This window comes from Trematomus bernacchii, unplaced genomic scaffold (assembly GCF_902827165.1).
Source record: "Trematomus bernacchii unplaced genomic scaffold, fTreBer1.1, whole genome shotgun sequence".
Classification (NCBI taxonomy): domain Eukaryota; kingdom Metazoa; phylum Chordata; class Actinopteri; order Perciformes; family Nototheniidae; genus Trematomus; species Trematomus bernacchii.
Window position 1 is genome coordinate 831,465 of NW_022987662.1, and position 14,519 is coordinate 845,983.

Sequence of the window (14,519 nt, forward strand, 5' to 3'; positions counted from 1 at the left end):
AAAGCGATGAAAGCGCAGGAAGCGATGGAACAACGTGCGCTCCAACAAGAGAATGACTTTGCCTGAGTCCATGATGGTCCATTTGAAAAATCAAATGCTTTCTTCTGCTTTTCTTCAACATAAACATTGAATCAACCTATCTGTTTTAAATTGATCTATTTTTCATTTGGAATAAATCTGCATTGCATTACAAAAATCATCTATCTCTTGTATTATTTTAAAGGAACATTTATTAAATCAGGATGGAAATGATGTGAATTGTGTGTTATGGAATTAATACAATCCCGACCTAGTTAAAGACATGAAACACCTTACAGGTGAAACATTACAGATGAAATTGGTGTAAAAATCATTCAGGTCAGAGTCAATGACTACACCTATTTCTGTCATTTTCTGTTGTTTTTAACGTTGCCAACTGAAGCTCAGCGCTGGCTTTTATTCGTTCTTCATTGATTCCAAAAACAATTACCTCAGTTTTATCTTTTTAATTTAAGAAAGATGGACAAATTCCATCATTCATTTGTTCAATGCACTTACTCAGTGTTTGAATTGGATCATAGTCTCCTGGTGAATGTAGATGTTAAAGAGAAGAGGCCCCGGGATGGGGCCTTGAGGAGCCCCACATGTCTTATTTGCCAACTCAGATGTGTAGTTACCTATGGAAACAACGTTTTTCCTGTCCTCAAAGTAGGATTCAAACCAATTTAGAATACTTTTTCCTGAAACTTTCAGAATATCTTTCCACAGAGGGGACACAACTTTATTTATTCAAGACATGAAAACGTGGATTTAGCATAATAGGTGACATTTAAGGTAACATTCAGAAGTTAGGTAATAGATTCTGAAAGTATTGTGGTCAAACGCTTATAGATGTCCTGCCCATTAGCCTGGAACGTGCACTATATTGGAGCGATAGCCTATAGAAGCATGAGTGTTACAAAGTGATGTCACTATGTGCCAATCATTGCTCAGTTAGAATACATCTGCACTGTTATACGGCAACATATTGTATTTCTCCCTTGTTTGAAATTAAATTATGTCAATTGTGTATTTGGCCCTACGGTGACTAAAATAGACCAAAAAACACAAAGAAACACCCAATTAAACACCAAACGGAGATTTGACTAGATGAAAACCAAATACAAAATATAAAACCTTTGTAAAAACATATTTTCATTAGCTCACATATTGCATTCATATATGATGAAAGGAATAGTAAAAGAAAAACAGAAAAGTATATGTAGTAACAGGTATTAAACTTTTGAACAGACAAAGCAGTGTCATGACATTACACCCAGAGTTGGGTGTAAGTACAAAGTAACGCGTTACTGTAATAATATTACTTTTGTCGGTAACGGAGTAGTGTAACGCGTTACTTTTATAATTCAGTAATCACACTACAGTTACTAACATTGCCCCGACACGCGTTACTTCGTTACTTTTATATCAGTCATAATCACACTGACAGACAAGAGGGGTTTCCGCCGCAGGTTTATATGTACGTAATCTGCGCGACTTGCACGTCCACATCTCCGCGTGCAGTGCTCCATAAACATGGCTGAGTCAGCGATAACTTTCGAGGGGTGGAGGTATGCCCATTATTTTGAGTTTGTCCGAAGAATAGACAGGAATGTAACGGTGAGGTGCAAACTGTGTCCAGGCCAGAAGCTGTTATCCACTGCTGTAAACACCACGTCAAACCTCAACAAACACCTGCAAAGAACACATGCTAAGGTGAAGCTAATAGCTAAGGACCCCCGAACCCAGAGTGAGGATGTTGTGAGTGCGCCGCCGCCGATTCCGAAGCAGCACAAATTAGAATTTGGAGGACCGGTAACCAAAGCAGATATGGACAGGCTTGTAGCATCCTTCATAGTAGAGGTAATGTTGCCCATTTGCACAGTGGAATCACCATCGCATCGTTCAGAGATATACTGCGCAAAATACAGATAGCAGGAGACAGAGGACAGCCATGGTCAGAGCTATCGGGATCAGTCTTATGCGACAATGGAAACTGAACTAAAGAGAACATTTGAAACTTTAGCAGTCTGCGTGATCTGCCTGCAGGGAGGGGCTGGCCGGCCCTGCGAGTAAAGTAAAGAGTAAAGTAACGAGTTACTTTATGTAGAGAGTAACGAAGTAGTGTAATATATTACTTTTTTTTAAAGTAATATGTAATATGTAATATATTAGTAACGACCCCATCTCTGATTACACCAACACAAAGACCATCCAAACAAGTATATGGTCCCTGCTGTTTAGATATTTTTAGTTAAGTTATATAGTTTACTCTTTGTCCTCTGCACTTGACTCCAGGAGCATTTGGAAGCTACAGTGCTGTTGTTGCCCCGGGATTGACTGTAGGTGTGAGGCTTTAGTGCTTTGATCGATTGCATACATTTTCTTTTAGTAAACACTGAAAATGGGTCCCACAGACCACACAAAGGTTAAAGGTTAAATATCACGCAAAAACCATGACAAAGGCGGTATAAACATAATGTTTGTTTGTTTACAGGATGAAGTGCACCACTATCTTTCTGGTGCTGTCGATGGTGGTCCTCATGGCTGAACCTGGGGACGCTTTCTTTAGCCACCTTTACAGGGGACTTCTTAGCGGTAATCATTATTAAGAATATATTTTTGACACGTTTGACATAGCTTGGGTAAATAATCCTTGTATTGATGCATGAATGGTTGTGTAAATGTAGCTAACCTGAGCCTCAATATTTTAAACGTATGACAGATATGTTCAGTTGATTTTGAAAACTGTCAGATATCTAAAGATTCTTTAATAATTATAATACCAGGGTTACCCACACATAGTGCTTTAAAAACAAATAAAAGGATTTTAAAATCAATTAGGAACCGAATTGGAAGCCAGTGCAGTGAGGCCAGAATTGGGGTGATGTGGTCACGCTTTTTGTGGCCAGTGAGTAGACGTGCAGCTGCGTTCTGCACTAGCTGCAGGCGTCTAATTGACGCCTGGTTCATACCCACGTACAGAGCGTTGCAGTAGTCCAACCTTGAGGTAACAAAGGCGTTTATAACCCTTTCCAGGTCTTTAAAAGATAAAAACGACTTGGTCTTGGCCAATAGTCGTATTTAAAAAAAGCAGGTTTTGACTACGCTGCTGACCTGCTTATCGAATTTAAAAGCGCTATTGAAGGTCACTCCAAGGTTCGTGACAGAGGGGAGGATATTATTTTTGAGGGAGCCCAGAATATCAACCTGGGAGGCTGGAGGTTGGGGTCCAAAAAAGATAACCTCAGTCTTGCTCTCGTTGAGGTTGAGGAAATGTGGCTCAGCCAGGATTTGATCTCTGCTAAGCAGTCCATCAATAGCTGTAATGAGTCGGCGTAGCAGTGGAAGGGGATGTTGTGTTTTGTGAGAATTGAACCTAGTTCTGTACTGTATGTACAGTACAAAAAGGATGGGGCCCAGAATCGAGCCTTGGGGAACCCCACAGGTAAGAGGGGCTTTGGCAGAGGAGAAGGCACCTAGCTGCACTGAAAAGCTACGGTCTGTCAGGTAGGACCTGAACCATGCAAGGGCAGAGCCTGTGATGCCAGCGGACTGTTCAAGCCGTGACAACAGGATGCTATGGTCCACAGTGTCAAAGGCAGCTGTCAGGTCTAACAGCACCAGGACAGCTGGGCTACCTGAGTCGGCGGCTAGGAGCAGATCATTAAAAAAAAGGGCTGTTTCAGTGCTGTGCATGGGTTTGAAGCCAGACTGAAACTTTTCATGGATTCCATGCGTGATTAAGAAAGACTGCAGCTGGGCGTAGACTACTCGCTCCAGGGCTTTAGATAAAAAAGGTAGCTGGGATATGGGCCTAAAACTTGCGAGAATGGAAGGGTCGAGATTTTTCTTTTTAAGTAGTGGCTTGACCACGGCATGTTTGAAGGCAGCTGGGACACATCCTGAGCTAAGAGAGGTGTTTATAAGTAATAAAATACTTGCTCCAACTGATTCGAAAACATCTCTGAGAAGGCGAGAGGGAATGCTGTCTGAGGTGCAGTTTGTCGGCCGCAGGTGCATGACTACATCCGAGAGAGAAGAGAGGGATACAGGCTCAAAGTGGTCGAGGACAGCAGGGCAAAGAAAATAAGCAGGATCTGGGGTAGCATTAGTGTGGGCTAGCCTAAGAGCAGATACTTTTTCAATAAAAAATGTAAGAAACTTATCACAGAGAGTAGTCGATGGCACAATTGGAGAAACATCACAGGGATTAATGATCAAGTTGAGGACATTAAAAAGAACCTGAGGTTTATGGCTGTTTTTGGAGATTAACAGAGAAATGTGCTCTGTTTTGGCTGCTTTGACTGCCGTCTGGTAGTCAGAAAGGCAAGCACGAAGGATTTCTAAGGAGACATGGAGTTTATCCTTTTTCCATTTTCTCTCTGCACGCCTGCAAGCGCGTCTGAGAGCACGAGTACAGTCATTGAGCCACGGCTCTGAGAGAACTTTGGTGCGTCTAAGCGTAAAAGAAGCAACAGAATCCAGTATTAGGGTACATGTCGAGTCAAACATGGAGATAAGCTCATCAGCACTAAAAGCACAGTTCACATCTAATTTACAGATCGGAGAAGCATTAAAAACATCAGAAAACTGTGAGGCAGTCAAGGGGTTAATCGAACGCAGACGACGCGCAGGAGCACGTAATTCAACTCCTGCGGAAGGGATCGAGGTTGTAAACAGAACCGGTAAATGGTCTGAGATACGCCCACACACTGGTCACAGCTTTTAGCTGGCGCCCCAGCCAGAGAATCGTACAGTAGAAAAGATAAAGATCAATAGAGTATCCAAGGAATACTCAATAGAATGGGGGATGGGCGTCACATCCTCTAGGGGGGTCCGGGGGTATGCCCCCTGGGAAGATTTTTTTGAACATTTTAAAGTAAAATGCTTCAATCTGGTGCAATTTGAGCAGAATTACTACTAGATCTAGGGGGTACAACTCTAAAACACCCATATGAAAAAGATCGGTTTACATTTTAATAATCAAATAAGTATGTGAACATAACCAATAACCTACCATAGCCAATAACAAATAAATGTAACGCATTTTTTTTTTGTTGTTCTTTCATATCTTATTTGACCTATTAACATTTATTTATTCATGCATATTTTTTTATCTCTCCAGTTTTAAATGATATCTTTGGTTTACTGTCCTATACATTGAAATGATTTCAAACCTGTTTATCCCAATAATTATAAAGGAGTGCCTTGGAAATATGGGTTTACATAAATTGTGATGAAAACGTTTGAGACCCACTGAGATAACTTAGACTAAAGTGAACTATCTAAACACTGAGAGAGTCCTTTACCTCACTGTAGTTATCAGCCTCTCAGTCTGACTGGAGAGGACTCTCCCTCCACATTATTGTAGAAACATCTTCTTCTTATATCCGTTAGAGCAGCTAGCACCAGATTCTAATAACAACAGCGCCGGTACCGGTGCGCCCTCCCTCTCTCCCTCGCTCGCTCCCATGCTGACTCGCACTTTGGCTGTGATCTGCGGGCGCCTGATAAGCCAACATCCCCCATTTTCATCACTTACAGCGCCCATCGTACAGGGCAAATGAAAAGTGTAACCGGGGTGACAAGGGTGTTACATTTACTAAATGATGAATATTGTTACATCAAGGCCGAAAATTAGGATGAGCACCAAAGGTCAAAAATGTTTTTCTACCAGCGCAGCGCCTCCCCAGAACTGGCGCCCTAGGCGAACATCTATAACGCCAGTGCTACGGACCGGCCCTGCCCCAGTGTGTAAGGAGACTCACAAAGTGTCAGAAAATACAACCCTCTCTCTTTTCCTCCTTAGCCACAACTCTAAAAACGGGGGTACAACGGAGCTGATCCAGATTTGCTGAGAACTTGACTTCGATACTAAAATGTGTGCTGGCTTTACATTAAAGGTAGGGTAGGTAAGTTTGAGAAACCTCGAGATATACTTTTTGTTATATTCCATGGAATGCTCTTAACATCCCGATAGCAATGAATATCTTAAGTGCTTTGACAAAAAATCCATAAAAAAATGTCATCTGTGGAAGCCGTAATACTGTAAAAAGCACGACCAATCATTTTAGCCGACCCGGCTAAAATAACTGGATGGCCTACCTGCCTGTCAGCCTTCCATCTGTGCACAAACTTATCTCGTGCCATCATTGGTCATGTGCGCGTTTGTGTGTGTTGGAGGAGGGGCTCTATAAGGAAGTGGCAGATTTTCTCCAGTTGTGTATTTTCAAATTCTAGCGATATCGAGCCGGTTTCTCAAACTTACCTACCCTACCTTTAAGGATGTCTATGAGACTTAGAGTGAAGTTGTTATATATATAATACACACAATGGCACTGTTCTAGCGGTAAACACTGAATAAAGAACATGTCAAGCTATGTGCTGTATCAGAAACAATGTGTGTCATGTTTTGGAAGTAATATGGTCTGTGTTGACATTAGCAAGCATCGCTAACACTCAGAGCTAACGCTGTACTGGAGAGAATATATGTAAAAAAGCAGGATATAAAAGGTACTGTCCTTGTGGTAAACCTGCAAGAGAGAAAGCGTTAGAGCTCAATACTGTTTTAGAAATAACACTTGATGCGAATGCTCCAAAGGGGCGTGGCCAGCAGCAGCTCATTTACATTTAAAGGGCCAGACCCAGAATCAGCACTTTTGTAACAGTTCTGAAATAAAGGGGTATGAGGCATGGCTACAATGGGTGATCCGTGTGGTATTTTCAGAAAAACACTACAGAGACATGTTTTGTATAGATATGGCCCTATATGTTATTGTTCAAATATAGCATAACAGGTGACCTTTAAGGCCGGAATCGGAAAATATTTGTTTACACAAAGAAGATACAAACATTTAGAATTTAGAGCATAGGTTTTCCACTATACTGTAATTTAAAGGAAGCATGGCCTGATAGTTTGGAAAAATATAATTCAGGTGCTTTCTTAATGGTTCAACATAACAACAAATAAATTATCGTATGAACAAAATAAACAAATGTGAGCTTTGACACAAATTAGCAAAACATCTGATCATTACGGAAGGAGATTATCAAAAATGCTAAACTGCACACCAGAGAACTTTCTTTTTTGTAAGTGCATTTGCCCATGAACAAAAATAAATGCAAACTTGCTTTTACTTGCTGAGCCCGATGCCACTGAATTATTATTTACTTTTTTGTGTTGCATGCTATTTAATTGTCCACTGTGCAGGCCCAACAGGATGCCATGCCATTCGTATTTGTTGGAAAATATGTCTGATGTTATATTAAGTGTGAAAACTTTGAATTGGAGCCCTACTGATCAAAGCGGGATGTGAAAACTTTGAGGAAAGTAGTTTATAAAGTAAGATTAACTCAAAGGATAATGCTCATACATTTAAAAAATCCACCAAACCTAAAAAAAAGACCTAAAGAAAAACTATTATATATAACAAAATAATATTATTGTTTTTTGCCTCTGGATTGACAAATGACCTTTATTAAGAACAGAAAACGGCAAAGATGAACTGAAAACACAAGAAGAATGACTTGAACTTTGATGATTCTCTAAAAAAGGCTAGCAAAAGCTAATGGCAACAACCATTTCACACGGTTTCATGTATTGCCTACTCATTGTTGTTTTCTCCAGGTGGCAAGAGAAGAGGAAACTGAGCATGGGGAAGTGATAAGATAATGATCAGCCTGTTAACACTGATACGGCAAAGGACTTTGCATTGTCATTGCCCTGTTCGGATCAAATAAACCACACACTCACACATTTGCACGCACACAGCGCCTCGTGACAAAGACAAAAAGGAGATGTGTTACCACAGGCCGACAGAGCCGACCCGGTCTCACACAGAATGGTGCTCCTATTCAACTAAACTACATTTTTAATTACATATCAAAGAAAAACATTAACTTTTAATATTACGGGGCAATTTGTGGTTAATGGAAATGACAATAGACAAAAACACAATAAAACACCTCAAATGTATTTCGTATCCTGCAGCAGACCATTATATATTTGTACAATGTAATATAGTTAAGTAACAATAACAGTTCTCTGATACGCTGTCAAATGATTCCATATAATCACGCCAAAGTATTAAGAGTTAGGGGTTAGGGTTGATAGGATTGTAATAGGATACGCTGAAAAACAGAGGATTATTGAGCATTTATAGTAATATAAAATGATGTTAATGCTGGAAAAAGAGCTTGGGATACATGTTTTTAATTGCGAAAATACCTCCACTGCATGAGGATATGAACATTGAACAGGAAACATAGAATAAGGAGGAACACAGGGATACAAGTGGCTAAACTGTTAATTTTGTTTCTATATGTTGTGTGTGTATTTTAAATCTTAAGAGAGTCAATTACAGTACAAGTATTGAAAATATTTGACAATTACTATCATACAAACTTCTGGTTAGATGGTGCAACTGCATTTTGTTGTCTCAGTACATGTTGTTTGTTATAAGTATCGTACAATTGAGCCTTAAGTACATTCATCATATAAGTTAAAACCACAATGAAAAGGATGACGATTACACAATCCATGTAAAAACAATTTAATCTCTAACAGTTTTAAACAGTTTATCCTTTTTTAAACATCTTTTTGAAGGCTGATAGAGGTAAGCAATCCGAAATTTTATAAATATGCCAGAAGCAAGCTAAAAGTCAATGCCACAGTCGGAGATCAGAAAAAGGCCGATGGCAGCCTGGCTCAAAATGACAATGACAAAGCCAATACACTAAATTCCTTCTTTGCTAGTGTATTCACAAAGGAGGATACCTCATCAATACCAGACTTCCAGGACAGACCATTTAATAATATACTCAATAAATTGGACTTCACATCAAAGGACATCCATAAAAAACTATCGAACTTAGATGCCTCAAAAGCATCAGGACCGGATGGCATCTATCCCAGGATTCTCAAAGAACTGTGTGACAAACTAGATGAACCCTTACTCACATTATTAAAAAAATCGCTTGATGAAGGTGTGGTACCACAGCCTTGGAAAGATGGTCATGTAACGAGGGGTTACGTATTGTAACCCTTGTTATATAAACACAGGCAGAGCCCTCTACTGGACTTTATGGGTACTACCCTTTGATCATGTCATGCAAGCATTCATCCACTGAGAATTCTATAACCGTAGCCGGCCTACCTGAATGCGTGCACAAGCCCACCGTATATAAGGCGGTCACTCCTCCCGTTCCTGTCATCCTACACTTCTCTTCAGCGAGCAGCAAAGGACAGACAGAGCCCAGAGTAGAGGGCTCCGCCTGTGCTTATATAACAAGGGTTACAATATGTAACCCCTCGTTATATCTCTCACAGGCTCCGATGTATACACGCGCTGTCGTCTAACAACACCGTTCCATCTCACTGTCCCTGACCGGCTTTCTGGTTAGCAGCCACTGCGCCTTACTCACTTCTCCCTCGGTCGTAACCGTGGAGAAATCGGGGCTGCGGCTGACAGAGCACACTCTGACACGCTTACCTCGCGAAAAGTGTGCTCGGAAAACAGTGCTGAGGGCTCTCCCCCTCCGCCCTGTATGGGCTCACTATGCACCACCTCTCCCGAGTCCCTAAGGAGCACGGGGAGAGCGCAAGTGCCCCATGTCCCACGCTCAGACACGCTTACCCCGTGAAGAGTGTGTATGGACTATAATGTGGAGGGCTCTCCCCTCCTGCCCTAAAGCAGGGGGAAAGAGTCCTCCAGCCCCGTATGGGCCCAGTGCACGCCACGTCCCCCGGGACCGGGGCCCGGGAAAAACGTAAGCGCATTACACCCGGGGAGGGGGTCAGATGCCCACTGACCCACAGCCCCCCTCCCTCCTCATCAGTCCTGTGTTGCCCCAGCAAGCACAGACGATGAAAAGGAGCCAGACATGTCCAAGAGATAAAACTTTATGAAGGGGCCTGCATATGTCCTCCACACTCACGCCATTAAATAAGGCTGTTGACACAGCCACAGCCCGTGTAGAGTGTGCACGGACCCCCGTTAGGAAGGCTCTCCCCGCCTGTCCGTAGGCATGTGCAATGCACTCGCAGAGCCAGCCTGCCAGGCGTTTCTTGGACAGGGCTTTCCCGGTCACCCCGCCCCCGAAGCACACAAACAGCTATTCAGTGCGTCTAAGGGCAGTCGTTAGCTCCACATAACATGCTAGCGCACGCACCGGGCAGAGGAGGTGCAATTTAGCCTCCCTGGCCCCACTATGGGCTGGAAGATTAAAGCCCCCCAACTGAATAGCCCTCGACCTGAACGCACTCCTTAGGCTCTTGGGCACAAAGGAGGGGTTCGGTCTGAGTGTCGCCCCGCTCCGGTCACCCCGGATCAACAAGCAACTTGGGTGCACCGATAGAGCGGTTAACTCGGACACTCTCTTGGCTGACGTTAAGGCAAGTAGCAATGCTGTCTTCCACGACAGTGCTTTCAGGGAGGAGAGCTCCAGAGGCTCAAATGGTTCTGTGACCAAAGCCTCAAGCACCAGCGGCAGGTCCCACTGCGGGGCGGAGGGGTCGTTTGTGCCTCTTGGGATCTAAACGCAGGCTGGAGAACCACCTCTGCAGGCGGCGCATATGCAGTAACCCGAGCGGGACCACAACGTGAGCAGCCGCCATGAGACCCAGAGTCTGCATGATAGTCAAAGCTGTCACTGTTGCCCCCTGTCGCAGCCTGCGAACCGCCCGAAGCAGGGACGCGCGTCTGCTCTCTGACAGGGTGGCGCGCAGCACGCCTGCATCGAGCACCACTCCCAAATACAACGCCTGTTGGTGAGGTATGGGGGTGCTCTTCTTCCAATTGATCGCAAGCCCAACTTGGTTAGGTGTAGGATCAATTGGGCTGTGCAAAACATTGCCCGTCCCTGGACATTTGCTGAACGTGCGTGTGGATAGGGGGTAGCCGAACGGTAACCTGTTGTACTCGTAGGCTACACCCTGGAAGGCAAAACGCAAATACCTTCTGTGTTTTGGAGCAATTTCGACATGAAAGTAAGCGTCCTTCAGGTCGATGGTTGTGAACCAATCGCCTGGCTGCACCAGTCCCTGGATTTTTTTGCGTGCAATGTGGAGATTCAGGCTGCGAAGATCCAGAATGGGCCTGAATTCTCCTGTCTTCCTGGGAACCAGGAAGTACAGGGAATAGTGCCCTTCGTATCTGTCTTGAGCGCACACAGCAGACACTGCTTGTTTTTGCAACAGGGCCTGAACCTCTGCCGAGAGGAAACCTATCTCCCCTCGGGATGATAGATTTGCCTCTCTTATGCCTGTGAACGGAGGAGGGATGCTGCAAAACTGGAGTGAATAACCCAGTCTCAGCGTCCTGTCCATCCACTCCGTTAATACACAGCTGCGCTTCCATTCCCCATAACACTGCGTTAGGGGCTCTGCAATCAGCTGTGGAGCCGCAGTTATGAAACTGTGGTACTCTGTGGTGGCCCACTCCGCCGCCAAACCTTCCATAACAGGAAGATTGGCTCATGGGGGGCTGACACAAAAAGGGCCGATTCTCTACTGAGGTCCTTGAACGCACCGCGGCCCGCTCTCGGGGGCCGCGCACCCGCACAGTGCTTTGACAGCACTTCCTGCGGTTAATCACACTCACATGGGCGCGCCCACTGGCTGCCTCCTATACTGGAGTTACAACTGGGGCGGTGAGTGGGGAATTGTGTCTCATAATGGGTGCCCAATTAACATTGTATGAAAACGGCCTTGCCGATCTCAACGAGACATTATGGGAAAATGCGGAATTGTAGAGATAGATGACTCTTACTCTGGGATAAATGCAATCGTTTTTACTGAATGCATTTTTCACACACACATCACTCTAGAACTAGGGTTACAATACGTAACCCACCGTTCTTGCAACAGGGTCTCTTTTCGACTTTCTGTTGAAAGTAAACCTATCTCCTCCCAGGATTATAGATTTGCCTCTCTATTGCCCCTGAATGGAGGAGGGACGCTGCAAAGCTGGAGTGAGTAACCCAGTCTCAGTGTCCAGTCTCAGTGTCCTGTCACAGCTGGGCTTCCATTCCGTAGGAATCCTTGAATCCTTGGTGCGCGATGCCGTCATAGAACATCTTGACTCAAACAACCTATTATTATACCCGATAATGTGAGCTCCATGGTCCAGATGTTTGCAGATGATACTAAAGTCTTCAAGGTAATTAAGTGTAAGGAGGATGCAGAAAAACTCCAGTCAGATCTCAGAGAAATGCAAAGATGGTCCGAGTGTTGGCAGCTCAAATTCAATGCAGCAAAGTGCAAAGTAATGCACTTAGGTTTTCTGAACCCAAAATATGAGTATAATATGGGTGATGATTCAAACAATATAAACCTATCTGAGACTCAGAATGAAAAGGACCTTGGTGTGAATGTTGATAATACCCTGACATTTAGTGACCATATCCATCGGGCAGCTAACAAAGTGAATGGTATCCTAGCAATGATCCGCAGATCATACACTTATTTGGACTCTGACGTAGTACGTAGTTTATACACCTCTCTTGTACGGCCACTCCTCGAGTATGGGAATGTCGCCTTGTCCCTCATGTACAAAAAGGATGCTAAGCTCATCGAGAAAATACAGAGAAGGGCAATGAAGCTGGTTCCAGAACAAAAGGACCTACCATATCAAGAACGACTGCGAAGTCTTAAGATCCCGAGTATGTATTATAGAAGGGCGAGGGGAGATATGATCGAAGTTTTCAAATATCTCCACAACATCTACAAAACATCATGCCCACTACAACGGGATTATAACACCAGGACTCGTAGACACTGCCTCAAGTTGAAGAAACAGTACTCAAGACTGACTATCCGCCGCAACTTTTTCAGCCTGCGTGTGGTTGACTTGTGGAATGATCTGCCAGAAAGCGTTGTCACATCCAAGACTGTTAACTGTCTCAAGTCCCGCCTCGACCATTACTGGTCAAACATCACCTTCACTTTGGACTATGTGACTGTTGCCAGCTTCCATAGTATATAAAGAACAGTGATCTACTTATTTATGAGCGACTAAAAGGCCCTAGGCCTACTACAGCCGTATCCTATTGATTGATTGAAGCACTCATTCTATGTTTTGTTGGATTGAATGCTGATTTTATCAAGTTGATTAAAGTGATCTCTAGACACATTTTGAAACAAAGTATTGTATTTGTATTGCTCCCACAGAGCCAAAGTTCCTCTGTGGCTCGATCAAATAAGGGTGTTCCACAGGGATCCATTCTCGGCCCACGGTTATTTTCAGTTTACATGCCTCTTCTCAGTCATTTCTCACAGATCAAGCATTGGGTTGTTCTGTGTTAATATCAGTAAGACCAAGGCTGCCCAAGTACACACTATACAATGTTGTTGGGCCTTTTAAAGTTGCATGACGAAATACACCTTGCTATTCTTTTCTAAGGTCACAACTTAGCATTTTAGTTAGAAAAGGCAGACCTGTTAGTAAGAATGAGTTGTACAGTGTTTTCAGATGTTATCTTGAAATCAGCACATACAAGTTCCACATTTCTGTGAATTCTGATGAAAAAGGAGGAGGCTTAGTTACAAGTTATTGCTGACTAACATTCATTATATGAAAGTCGGAGCTGTTTGGTTTAATTCTGCATCAATACCAAAACCAATCCATACTAAAATAATTACATGAAGGAGTTTACACAAGTATACCTTAACTATTTTCCAATGAACATATACCAAAAATGTAAAATAGATTTTCAAAAACCCAGAGAATTCAGAGTTAACTAAAGTTTGAGAAACTGCTAAGTATAATATAATACCTTAAAGTCACCTCATAGTGGCCTACTAAAAGTATTAAAAATAAGATATAATCTTAAGAATCTAGAAGTTTATCACAGCCAAAACTAAGCATGACACGTTAAAAGAGTATTTTTAGAGACTTGAGAAAATACCAAGCGAAGCAACCTCTGAGTCGCTCAATGAAAAATGCCACAGGGCAAAATTAAAACACTTAGTCACTATAGGGAGAAAGACCTCATTAGGTATAATATGCTAAGGTCTATACTACACTAACATATTGGAAAAAAGTCAAGGACACAAACAATTTTTTTCCATACTTTATCATTTTTGCCATGATATAGTTAGTAATGCACTGTATAACTTATCATTAAAGTTAATACTGATAAATATGTTCAGTTCATTTTTAGTATTGTCAAAGGAGTCCCTTTCAAGTTTACTTAGTAAAAAAAACTAGTAAAAAAGCTTATTGTTGAGTTGGCTGTATGTGCGCCTACTTGTAAAAATTTAACAATTATGCATATATATATATATATTTTTTTTTAAAACATTAAATAATAGCATGTCCATAAAATACAATTTATAGTGATAAAAAAGACCAAAGCTAGAGATAGCAACTTCATGTAATAAATGTGTTGCGTAAAAGCCTTGTGGTATGTCAAACAGAGGAACTTGAAAGATGAAATTAGCTGATAAGTAGCTCCTAATGCTTCATTACATAATATGCATATCCAATAAATACTATTTA

The 14,519-nt window shown here is 42.5% G+C and overlaps 1 protein-coding gene across 1 annotated transcript in view; it reads right to left on the minus strand.

Moving 5' to 3' along the window:
* Window positions 1-14,519, minus strand: part of LOC117486878 (exostosin-1) — a 308,682-nt gene that overhangs the window by 132,474 nt on the left and 161,689 nt on the right. The window lies entirely within an intron of this gene.